Here is a 13,235-nt window from a genome sequence, read left to right on the forward strand (position 1 = left end):
AGAAACCCAGAAATCAGCAAGGAAGAAGGAGGACGAAAAAGAGAGCTCAAGCATCATTTTGGATTTGTTCCTTCTTCTATTCCTAAACTCCATTTTTATATTTTCTAAGTAATTTCTGAATCTGAATATTATGGGCTGTTTTGATTGTGGATTAATTTCTATTAATTCGACCATGAACTAATTTTTAGGTGGCTTGAATTGTTGATGAACCCTATGTTATAGTCTATTAATTTCTTGCACTTTATTTTAGTAAAATCTATCTTGTTCATTCAAGTGTGCTTATATTAATTTCTTGTTATTCTTTGGCCAACAATGGCAAGATATTCAGTTATGTTTAATGCTGGAAAGATTAAATGTAATGGGAAGAATTTGGATGACAAAAGTCATAATCTAGGTTAGATTATGTTAGTAACATAGGGATGTGTTATTTGCATTGTGTAACTTTTGAGTATTAAACTTTAAATTTGTATTCTTAAATCTGGTTTTGCATAGGAATATGTTTAATTTGGTAAAACAATTAATGTCATAAAATTTGAGAAAGTTTTATGAGTGTTTAATGAATTCTTGTTAACCTGGGAGTTTTGCTAGAATATTGTTGCCGCAATCTGTTTGCAATTTGTTCAGGATGATTAATATAGGGGAAATCAATAATTCAAGCCCATTTTGCAATCCATGTATCTATTTCAATTTTCTTGTTCACTTCAGTTTTAATTTCATTATTTTCATCTTTTTAATTTTTTGTTTAGCCTAAATACAATCCATTTGATTTTTGTACTTTTAAGTTGTTTAGTAATTGTTTTGCTTATTTTTCTATTTTGAAATCTCTATGGAGACGATTTACTTATCATTGTATTACTTGTGTGACTACGTGCACTTGCGTATTTAAAATTAAATATTAAATTTATCCCAACACTTAGTCAAGGAGAACACTCTAGCTGGAGTCAAGCTATCAGCCTTCCTTGGTTCTTCCTTCTTAATGCTTGGGCAGTCTTTCTTGAGATGTCCAACCACCCTGCACAAATGGCATGCCTTCGCCCGACATTCCCCCATATGGCGCATCCTACACCTGACACACTCTAAGTAACTCCTCCATGTCTCATTGCCACCTTGGCAAACACCCTGGACACCGCGGCCCCTCTGATAAGGACCAGTAGTGGTCGAGGTGTCTGAGGTCTTCCTCTACTGATCACTATGGCCTCCACCCCTACCAGATCCCACATTGGAGGCACAACTCTCAGAACATCCCATCGTGCATTGCTCTCCCTCCATATATTGTTTTCTACCTCCTCAGTTGTGAGGGCATTCTCAACCACCTGGGTATAAGTAGTTTCCCCAGGTTTTGATGTAATCCCAACATCCCGAGCTATCATAGCATTCAGCCCTTGAACAAATCTATCTTTCCTAGCTGCATCGGTAGGCACCAGATCAAGTGAAAACTTTGCCAGTCTATCAAATTTCAAGGCATACTCAGTAACTGCTATACTGCCCTATACCAAACTTGTTCACCTTCGCCACCGTAATGGAATTACTGTAGTACTTCTAGGTTAACAAGTGTATAAACTCATCCCAACTCATAGTTAATACATCTTGAATCTGGGATGCCACCTACCACCAAATATGGGCGTCATCTCGGAACATAAAGGTGGCGCAAGCCACTCTTTCATTACCTACAACCCTCATAAAATCTAGGATGGAGGTAGTCAAGCTCATCCATTCCTCAACCTTGAGCGGATCTAGTCCTCCCTCAAAGGCTGGAGGATGTTGCTTCTTGATTCTCTCATACAACAATTCCCACCTATTTCCAATCTCAGGCAATTGTATGGCTAGTGCCACGATAGGTGGCGTGTCTGGTGTAGTGTTCCATTGCAGAACCTGCTGTCTCAGTAAATGGATCTCCTCCTCTTGACTTTGAAGCCTGGCTTGCATATCAGCAAGCATCTGCTGCTAGTTCTCAAGGACTGGTGGAGGGTTCTGACCCTGGTTATCATCTCTAGCCTCGATCTCAGCGCCGACTAGTAAAATCGATCACCTTGCATGCAGAACTCTCCAAGTATATCTGCAATCAATGACTCAGCTAGTCAGGCAATGATAATAGGTTTTTAGAAGTCACCCCATGGTCCAACATCAATAATTAAGCAATCGCATGCAATCAAGATGCTAACAAGAATTCCCATAATACTAACATATAGTAGCAATGCTAAAAAGCATGCCTTATTATGCGCATATAGTAGTCAAGGGTCAGGCCCTATCAATATATCTCATGCTTCCTAAAAAATAGGCAGATAAGACATTTATATTTTATTTGAGCAGTTAAACACATAACCATATATATAATTACCAAACCCTGAGTCGAGCTTGTCTTTAGCATTGAGTGTACATGCCCAGCCAGTCTTCAGGAGCCCTTAAACCTAGACCGCTCTGATACTGAGTTTTAACGCTCTGGATAGCCAAGACCATTACACTGTGTATTTTAAATTGTGCTGGACGTACGAATCAGTTCATTTGGATATAAACGTGTAACTAAGGACAATTATTGAATTAGGGTTTAAAGATTTTGTTCGTAGAAATGGTTGTTTTCATTAAAAAAAGTTTAAGTCGGTACATGGGATCTCGAAAATAAGTGTTTACAAGGCATTTACAACTTCAAAATTAATTACAACATAGACCGACCTAAGTGGAAAAATTAAGTTTTGGCTCTAGTCCTTCTTGATCCCTTGGCCGTGGTGGTCGAGCAAATCCAAATGTACACGCCGCCCTTGAAGCTCTCCAACTCATGGCTTGTCCAACATTCCTTTTCCCTTACATGAAACACATAGCACCCGTGAGCCAAGGCTCAACAAGAAAACTTAAATCAATAGATACAAATGAGCAACAATATATAAACAATAAACATAGCAATAAAAACCCGCTCAAACAAACACATAATCTGATCCTAGCAATAAATACGGTTAGAAAAGTGCAATCGACACTTCTATTTGTTAAGATGACGTTCAGGCCAAGCTCTCTTAGGCCAAGCTCTCAGTTTTTACGGCCGGCCCTAGCTCTCTTAGGCCGGGTTGCATTTTGCACGCTTGATGTGGGCCCCGACTCCCTTAGGCCGAACTTTCAGATTAAATAATAATCAAGCGTGTAGATTATACAGAACACAGTCAAATGCATCATATACAAGCATGCCCAATCAAATAATCACATTAGTAATCATGGTCATATCTATTTACAAAGGTCAGAGCCCTGACCACAACCAGGGTGCAGTTTTCTTACCTTGAGATAGGGATTGACTTCCATACGACCTCAAGTGCGATCCTGATCCCAAGCCTTGCGATAATCTAGTCACAACATAAACATATTCTTGAGGGATTGACTTCAAATCCCGAGCCTCACCCAGACCCTACTCTTAAGATTACTATTCCCAGTTGTCGCGATGTTGTAAACGTCCCCCGAGCCCCCAAGTGGGCCACCAAATGGATTCCCGAACTCCCCGAGCCCTAATCCTAAAATCAGAAAAACCATATTTCGGGGTACCTGGCGCGGTCGCGTCTGCAGAAAGTTTGGGCTTGCTAGGTGTTGACCCAGATTTCGGTCAACTGACACGGAGTCAGAATATGCTTGATGTGAATGAATGCGTTGAAAAGAATCGAATGACAAAGATAATAAGAACACAATATTTTATAGTGGTTCGGCCCCAGGATCTGGTAATGACCTACGTCCACTTAGATTGTTATTGATGTGAGAATCAAAGGAGTGATCAAAGAACTAGGGTCCAATGAGTTTCACTAACCTCTGAAGAACAATACAACATTTCAAGTAGAATTGCGCTAGTATCAAATAATTCGAAAGCCAAAAGTCCCTTCCTTGAGCTATCCTTCTCTATTTATAGGCTCAAGGGGGTTTACACGAGATTGTTACAGATATTCTCTCCTGAATAATTGGATATCCGGGAGATTGTGTGAGTTAATTTCGGGATTTACAAAGATCTTTATTGGAACATCATGCTGTATGCGGAACCATCGACCAGACTGGTCGCAGGAAAGGCTGGGCCGCCTTCTGCCTATAATGTACCTTCTGGTCGATACACTAGCAGGGTTCCTCCAAATGTCAGCCACGTGTTCAGGGATCACTTGCCACATCATCAATGGCAGTTTTTTGGATAACATTTGCCCCCCAAGTTTATTTAATACGAGCAATAAATAAACTTTTGAATGAATGACCCTTCAGTGACCCCGCCATACGTGTCAGAACCCTTCGTGTGTTCTTGGAAAAAGCAACCTACTCTTGTCTAATCATGACTTTTCGGTTCCCCAGTAATAATTCGACGGCTATCTCGCTTCCCCATACTTCGAAAAAGGGAAATTGATGATTACACCTTTTTAATGCCACAGACAAACTTATATAACATCTCCGAAGTTTTCTTTTTCTTTTTTACGCACGCTATTACTCATTCCAGAAACCCTAAAACCAAAGCTTTCATCTTCTCCTGGAGACCGTTCTTCTGTGCTTTCAAGACTCAGCCAGAGAGTTCCTCGATTTCCGAAGACCCTTTACCAATCTCCATGACCTTCTTTCTGGTAAGTTTTTGAATCCTCATGCTTCAAATTTTCGTAATGCATGCTTCTATATGTTGACTGTTTGAGTTCATCTTCTGGGTTGAGATGTTTGTCAATAGAATGTCTTGTAGGTGAAAAAGGTTACGAGTTAGTTTGGTAGTTGGGATCATACTTTTAGGACGTAAAATCGAAGTAAAAATTCAATTTTTAGACCAGTCAAAAAATAGGTTTTTCCCGCCCTGAGGGGAGTTGAAAAAGCTTTTTTGAAAAACTTTTTGCTTTCACCCTTTGATCTGTTTCTCAAACTGTTTGTGTGGAAAAATTTAGCTTTTTGTTAGAATGCTGCTGTATAAAAGCTTGACTTTTATACTCGATCAACGTTATTCTAAAAAGCCTTTAAAAATTCTCTATCCTCACCTCCCCATTCTTTTGTTTGCAGACTTTGATGCCAGATTTGTGGGGAGGTGAACGGCCCATCGACGACGATCTTCTCCCCCAGCTGCTCGAAGGCGAAGAACAACCGACCGACCGAATTCACGAGATTCCTTTTTCACGATCTTCCTTCAGACCTCATCCTTCTCCTCCTCAAATGGCTCGTTCCAAATCCTTAGGCAAGAAAAGACCCGAATCTGACGATAGTCCAAACCTTCCTGCCCAGCCTGATTCACAGGCTAGGGTTCCTTCGACCAGTGGTCGAGAAAATCCTGCTCTTGACCCTAATATCCAAACTAGAGCCCGTCCTCACCATCAGAATCTGCCTGATGTCGAGTGGTATTTCTCCCTGACCAGCCTAGTGACTCCTAGGATGCTTGCTAACTACCTTAGGAAGTATCCCCTCATAGGGGTTACTCTCAAAATTCCTGCTGCAGACCAAAGGGCTAACCTCCCCGGAGGTGTATACAGTGCTTGGTCTCGGTACCACATAGAGGCGGGGGCTATCCTCCCTCTACATCCTTTTTATCAGGGGTGGCTAATTATTTCGATGTTGCCCCCTTCCAGATTACTCCAAATGGATATAGAATGCTGGCCGCACTCTATATCCTGTATAAACATAAAAAATGGCCAGAACCTACCTCCCCATGTGGTCAATTATCTCTTTGACCTCAAGTCCAACCCTCAACAGTATGGGACGGGCTTCTTCCATCTTTGTCACCAAGAGACAAACCGGACGTTCCTGAGTGCCACCACGCACATATCCAACGTGGGGCAGTACAGCAAGGAGTACTTCCTTACGCCGGACATAACCAGCAACAACTTGGCCTTCGCTCGAGGAGGTAAGTGCTGCTTTTACTGGTCGGTACTTTTCATCAGAGAATTTCCCTTCATTTTTCTTAAAGTACATTTTGTCTTTCAGGCCCATGGTTACGTCCGACCCCAACACTAGACATGGTGTTGAGGTCCAATGCACTGGCCAGGATGACAGACGCAGAAAAAAGCGTCAAGTCTCTGGTCACTGATTAAAATCTGAGGCTAGCTGGCCTTCTGGCTCCTCGCCATGAAACAAGAGGACCCGTGGTAGCCGATGCCACTGCTGAGGGGGTTCTCGAGCAGCAACCTCCTGCGTCCCCTCCACGAAGGAGGCCGACGGGGGTTACAATCAGGGAACCCACGGGCAATCCTTCTGCAGAAGGGCCTTCTGCTCCCCAAGGCAAGGGGAAACAAAAGGCAAAAGAGACGATTGTGGACTTGGGGGAATCCTCCGATGAAAACGGTACAGTAATTTTGCTTTTAAATAACTTGCCAATTCCCTGTCACTTGTTTGACGGGGAGGGCAACTTTACATATACTCCAAATCTAGGGCCAGACTTCTTCATGCCAGATAGTGAGTGTATGACTAATAGATTCAATAGTGTAGCGACCAGTAGTTGTAGCTCGGGTATTAACTTTGTGACCTCTTTTCTGTTTTATCGAGAGTTTTTATTTGCCTTTATCTTATCATTTGCATGTGTTTACTTGTATGAAGATATGGCCACTCCCAACGGTTTTGACTTATACCAGGCTGAGGAGGAAGTAGAAGTTCCTCTGGTTCGGCGGAAGTCGTCTAGGAGACACAACGGCGAAACAAGCCAGGGACCTCCTGCCAAGAAGGGTCGAACAGAAGATCCTTCCAAGGACGTGCCAACTGGGCAAACTTTTGCTCAGCCTTCGGCTCCTGCTGAAAAGGAAGCTCCGCCTGCGACGACGACTCCTCAACCTGCGGCTGCCAAGGAACAGACTTAGCGGGATGAAGCCCTCGGTGCCAAACTCTCGAACCGCGCTCTTCGAGCAGCCAAGGACCGCCTTGCACACATCGTGAAGTACGACCGTTGCAAGGAGGCGATGGCTGAGGCAGAGACTATGGGGGTCGAACAAATTCTGAACAGGGCACTAAATGAAATGGCCAGTGTAAGTGCTTCTTATCTCTTTGGCCTTAGTCTTTTATTCTTTGCAACAGGTTCTAACTTTATCCTTTGTCCACAAGCTTTGCTGACTGCAACTGACGCCCGCACCCGTGCCCAAGCTACCATCGACCAGGCTCGGGCGAAGGCTATCGAGAGGTACCAGGTGAAAGCATCCGAGGACCTTTCGGCTTCAGAGGCCAAGCATGCGAAGGAGTTGGAGGCGGTCGTTTAGCAGAGGGATACTGCGGTGACAAAACTATCGAAGGCTGAAGCTTCGAAGGCAGCTATAAGGAAGCAGAGGGAGGAGTATCAGGAGTCCATCCGAGTCCAATATCGAGAATGCAAGAGTCTGGGTGAGGAGCTCAAGTCCAGGGATGAGGCCATCACTACTCTTGAGAGCCAAGTAGAGCAGCTGAAGCTTTCCAATGCCAAAGATCTGGAAAGGTACAAGAATGCGACGCTTCAGTATTTTTATAACTTTTGGAAAAACAATCAGGGCGCCAACTTCGGTTATCTTTCAGAAGATGTTAGAAATGCTGAGCTGGCCCGCTACACTGCTCAACTGGCTGAAGAGGAGGCAAGAGCAAGGATCGCTGCTTCCCCAAGCATCGCTGGCGCAGAGGAAGAAAGAGTCGGTGAGGATGCGACCAATCAGAATGCTGATAAAGACCCTCTTGCTCCCAACGTCTCTTGAGCTTTTATTATTATTTTTTCTTTCTTTTGATTACACGACCCACGGGTAGTGATGTAAAGACAATATATTTTTTGAATTTTCTGCATGGGCAGCAAACTTTTCCTTTTATTTGAACAGTTACATCCAAGCAGTGATGCTTGCAGTGTAAAAGATTGCTTTATAATGTTATAATATTTTCATCTATTATAACATCTATCCGTATGACCGAATTTAGCATAGTACTTTGGCTTGATTTATCAAAATATAAAATTTGAAAAATACTCTAAGTACCTTAGCATGCTTTCACTCATTTTGTTCATGTGTTTACATACCTCATGGTACGCTTTGCTATCGATGTGCCTTATATGCCCCCCAAGTGATCGAGGAGCTTTAGGTCCTTGGTCACTTGCCTTGACCATGACCTGTTCGAACATTTCTGCTCAGGTAGAAAAGTAATACTTGTAATACAGCAAAACAACACACGTAATGAACAAATACTCGTAAATATAAATTTACAAAGGTTGGCAAGAATGACTAGCTGCGCACAGTCCCTTATAATCTCGTATTAAAAATGGACTAAACATGTCTTTACGAGTGATTCTAAAATAGAATCTTACATATACGAGCGATTAGTCATACAACGTGGCTAACCCTCTTTGCAAAACTTGTAAAAAGTAAAATTTAATACAAGCCAGTCCTTTAAAAAGGACTGTTCACTGATAATACTTGCACAGGTGTTCTCCATTCCAATAACGTGGAACAAGATCTCCGTTTAGGCGTGCAAGTTTGTAGGTGCCCGGATGAAGGACTTCTTCAATCTGGTAAGGTTCTTCCCAATTAGGTCCGAGTACTCCAGCAGTGGGGTCGCGGGTGTTTAAGAAAACTCGTCGTAGCACCAAGTCACCGACGTTGAATTTTCTTTCTTTAACTTTGGAGTTAAAGTACCGGGAGACTTTTTGCTAGTACGCAGCAACTAGGAGTTGGGCCTTCTCCTGTATCTCGTCAATTGAGTCTAGGGACTTCATCATTAGTTGGTTGTTCTGCTCCTGGTCGTATGTTACACGTCAATGTGAGGGGGGATCTAACTCTACAGGTAACATAGCCTCATATCCGTAAGCTAGGGAAAATGGGGTATGAGCTGTCATTGTTCTGTGAGACGTTCTATACGACCAGAGGACTTCAGGCAGCTGCTCCGGCCATGCTCCTTTAGCATCTTCAAGCCTCTTTTTCAGGGTGTCCTTAAGAGTTTTATTCACGGCCTCGACCTGCCCGTTTGCTTGGGGATGCGCAACTGATGAAAAGCTTTTAATAACTCCATGCCTTTCGCAGAAGTCGGTGAATAAGTCGCTGTCAAATTGGGTTCCATTATTTGACACGATCTTTTGGGGCAAACCATACCGGCAAACAATGTTCTTGATGACAAAGTCAAGAACTTTCTTGGTCGTGATGGTAGCGAGCGGTTCAGCTTCGGCCCATTTGGTGAAGTAGTTGACTGCCACAACGGCGTATTTTACTCCACACTTTCCTGTGGGTAGGGACCCAATCAAATCTATCCCCCACACCGCAAAAGGCCATAAACTTTGCATCTATTTCAATTCATTTGGAGCTGCTCGTGGAATCTTGGAGAACCTTTGACATTTATCGCATCTTCGTACAAACTCCATCGAATCTTCATTCATGGTTGGCCAGAAGTAGCCTTGCCTTAGAATTTTCTTTGCCAAACTCTGCCCCCCAGCGTGATCCCTGCAGAAGCCTTCATGCACCTCTTTCATGAGTTCCTTAGCTTTTTCTAGTGTAATGCATCTGAGTAGCGGCATTGAATACCCTCTTCGGTACATACCACCATCGACCAATATGTACCTAGCAGCCTGCCTTTGTAGAGTTCTGGCTTTGTTTCTATCTGTTGGTAGCACACCATTCGTCAGATACTCCAAGTAAGGTGCCATCCATGTATCCTCCATTCGAATCTCCATATTGGTCTCAACTTCTTGTATGCTTGGCTCGCTCAGTCTTTCTACTGGCACAATGTTCAAAGTGTCAGCATCCTTCGTGCTCGCGAGTTTGGCTAAGGCGTCTGCGTTTGAATTCTGATCCCGCGGAATTTGCTGGAGGGTGTACTCTGTGAACTGGGTTAGCAGGTCTTTTGTTTTATTCAAGTAGGCCACAAATTTTAAGCCACGCGCTTGATATTCTCCTAGAACTTGATTCACCACCAGCTGTGAATCACTGTAAATATCAAGCGTCTTTATGCTCATGTCTTTCGCCATTCTCAATCCAACGAGGAGTGCTTCATATTCGGCTTCATTGTTTGACGTGGTGAAGTCGAACCTAATAACGCAGTGAAATCGATGCCCCTCCAGCGTTATCAATATCACTCCCGCTCCTGTGTGGGATTCGTTGGATGACCCATACGTGAATAACTTCCACGAAGGAGCTTTCTCTTGAGGCTCAGGCGCACTAGGCTGTTTGTACTGCTCGCTGTCTGGGAGTTCGATGAACTCTACAATAAGATCGGCCAAGACTTGTCCTTTTACTGCTGCTCACGGTGAATAAGTTATATCGAACTGCCCTAGTTCGACTGCCCATTTTAATAATCGTCCGGCCGCTTCTGGTTTTTGGAGGACTTGCCGAAGGGGCTGGTCAGTTAAAACTGTGATAGGATGGGCTTGAAAGTAGGGGCGCAACTTCCTAAAGGCCAAGATTAAGCAATATGCTAACCTTTCAATGGGCGGATATCTCAGTTCTGCCCCGATCAGCCTTTTGCTTACATAGTATACCGCTTTCTGTACGCCTTCTTCTTCTCGTACTAGCACCGCGCTCGCAGCAACTTCTGTAATCGCCAGGTAAATAAACAAAGTTTCTCCTTCGATTGGCTTTGATAAGATGGGAGGCTGTGCCATATGAGCTTTCAAGGCCTGAAAAGCTTGCTCGCAGTCTCCTGTCCATTCAAACTTATTATTTCCCCTAAGTAGGTTGAAGAAAGGGACGCATTTGTCTGTTGACTTCGAAATAAATCTACTTAGGGCTGCGATTCTCCCGGTTAAACTTTGTACATCTTTGATCCTTTCCGGCGATTTCATGTCGATCAGGGCTTTTATCTTGTTGGGGTTGGCCTCGATTCCTCTTGAATTTACAATGAACCCCAAAAACTTCCCTGATCCAACTCCGAAGGAACATTTGAGGGGATTTAACTTCATCCGGTATTTGTTCAATACATCGAAGCACTCTTATAAATCCTTCACATGTCCTTCTGCCTTTTTAGACTTTACCAGCATGTCATCCACGTATACCTCCATGTTTACTCCGATAAGCTCCTTAAACATGTGGTTGACTAGCCGTTGGTAAGTCGCACATGCATTTTTCAGTCCGAAGGGCATTACTTTATAACAGTATAAGCCTGTATTGGTCCGAAAGCTGGTGTGATCCTCATCAGGGGGATGCATGCTAATCTGGTTGTAGCCCGAATATGCATCCATGAACGAGAGGATCTCGTGTCCCGCAGTAGCATTGACCAGCTGGTCGATTCTTGGGAGTGGGAAGCAATCCTTTGGGCAGGCTTTATTGAGGTCTGTAAAATCCACGCAGGTTCGCCATTTTCCGTTAGGCTTGGGAACCAGCACTGGATTGGAGACCCACGATGGATAAAATGCCACCCTGATGAACCCATTCTCCTTTAATCTTTCAACTTCTCCCTTTAAGGCTCTCGATCTATCCTTATCGAGCGGCCTTCTCTTTTGTTGCACGGGTGGAAAAGTCTTGTCTATATTCAGGACATGGCTGATAACTGCAGGGTCTATCCCAGCCATGTATTTTTGTGACCAGGCGAAAACCTCCTGGTTCTTCCGCAAAAATTCCACCAGTGCGTGCTTCGAGGTGGGCTCAAGGTTTTTCCCGACCTTCACAACTCTGGTCGGGTCTTTTTCATCGAGTTGGACCTCTTCCAAGTCCTCGACGGGTCCAACGTTCTCTTCAAAATCCCCAAAGCGAGGATCCAAGTCTCAATCCTCAATTGGCAACACCCTATTTGGTGACTTCATCACCGGATTGGGCTTGTGTATCAACTGCCATGTGCAACCTATCTGAGGTAGTGCTCTTCGGTGTTCCTTTTTTCGCCTTTGTGATTGAGGCGTTGTAGCACTCTCTGGCTTCCCTCTGGTTCCCCAACACATGTCCTACCCCTGCGTCTATCGGGAACTTCATGGCTAAGTGCCACATAGAGATGATGACCCGTAGATCAACCAGTATAGGCCTCCCAATGACGGCATTGTACGCCGAAGGATAATCGACTACTACAAAAGTAGCGAGTAATGTCCTGGTAGCAGGCACTGTACCTGTCGTCACTGGTAGTCTGATCAACCCAGCAGGGGAGAGTCCTTCTCCAGAGAAGCCGTATATCATTTGGTTTCAAGGCTCCAGGTCCTTAACAAACAACTTCATGCGTTCCAGCGAAGAATTATACAGGATATTCACCGAACTTCCTGTATCAACCAGCACTCTTTTCACCAGAATGTTAGCCATCTGGATATCCACGACCAGCGGATCGGAGTGTGGGAACCGGACGTGTTGGGCATCGTTATCGGAGAAGTTTATTTCGCCTTCCTCAGATCGAGCCTTTTTTGGCTTGCGGTCCACCACAGTCATCATCTCGATGTCCTGGTCGTGGCACAGGGTCCGAGCATATCGTTCCCTAGCCTTTCCGCTATTTCCCGCGAGGTGCGGGCCTCCACAAATGGTCAATAATGTGCCAGTCACGAGGGCAGGCTGTAAGGGTTGCGAGCGTTGGCGCGCGGGCGCCTGCTCGTTGCTACCCGGAGCTTCTCGTTGGGAATTTTCCGAGGCCCGTACGTATCTTCTCAAGTGTCCTTGTCTAATAAGGAACTCGATTTTGTCTTTCAGCTGGTTGCATTCGTTGGTGTCATGTTCGTAGTCGTTATGATAACGACAGAACTTGGTAGTGTCTCTCTTCGAAATATCCTTTCGAATGGGGCCAGGTTTTTTATAAGGCACACTAGAACTTGTTGCCTGATAAACCTCTCCCCGAGACTCAACAAGGGCAGTGTAGTTAGTGAACCGAGGTTCATAACGGTTACCCTTGGCTCGTTTATTGTCGGAGGTGGAAGGCTCATTGTGCAGCCGTTTTCCACCATTCTTGCCATTGCCGTTGCCGTTAGGTTTAGACCCATTGGCAGCTTTGGCGGGCTCGGCAGCCTTCTTATCCTTGCCTGAGGGCTTTCCATCGTCGGCAATGGCTTCCTCGAGCTTCATGTAACGATCAGCTCGGTCCAAGAATTCCTGGGTAGTTCTAACTCCATCCTTGCAGAGGCTCTTCTAGATGGGGGAGCGACGCTTAACTCCTGCAGTTATGTCCATCATTTTTCCTTCGTCCCCCAATGTTTTTGCTCCAGCTGCTGCTCGCATGAAGCGTTGGATGTAGTCCTTCAATGATTCTCCATCATGCTGGCGAATTTCAACCAGCTGGTTTGCTTCGGTCGGATGCACACGACCTGCATAGAACTGTCCGTAAAACTCCCTTATGAACATTTCCCAGGAAACTATGCTTGCAGGAGGGAACTTAAAAAACCACTCCTGTGCGGCCTCAGAAAGTGTTGCGGTGAAGATCCTGCACCGAGCGTCTTC

The sequence above is a fragment of the Humulus lupulus genome, chromosome 4 (genome assembly GCF_963169125.1).
Source record: "Humulus lupulus chromosome 4, drHumLupu1.1, whole genome shotgun sequence".
NCBI classification, from domain to species: domain Eukaryota; kingdom Viridiplantae; phylum Streptophyta; class Magnoliopsida; order Rosales; family Cannabaceae; genus Humulus; species Humulus lupulus.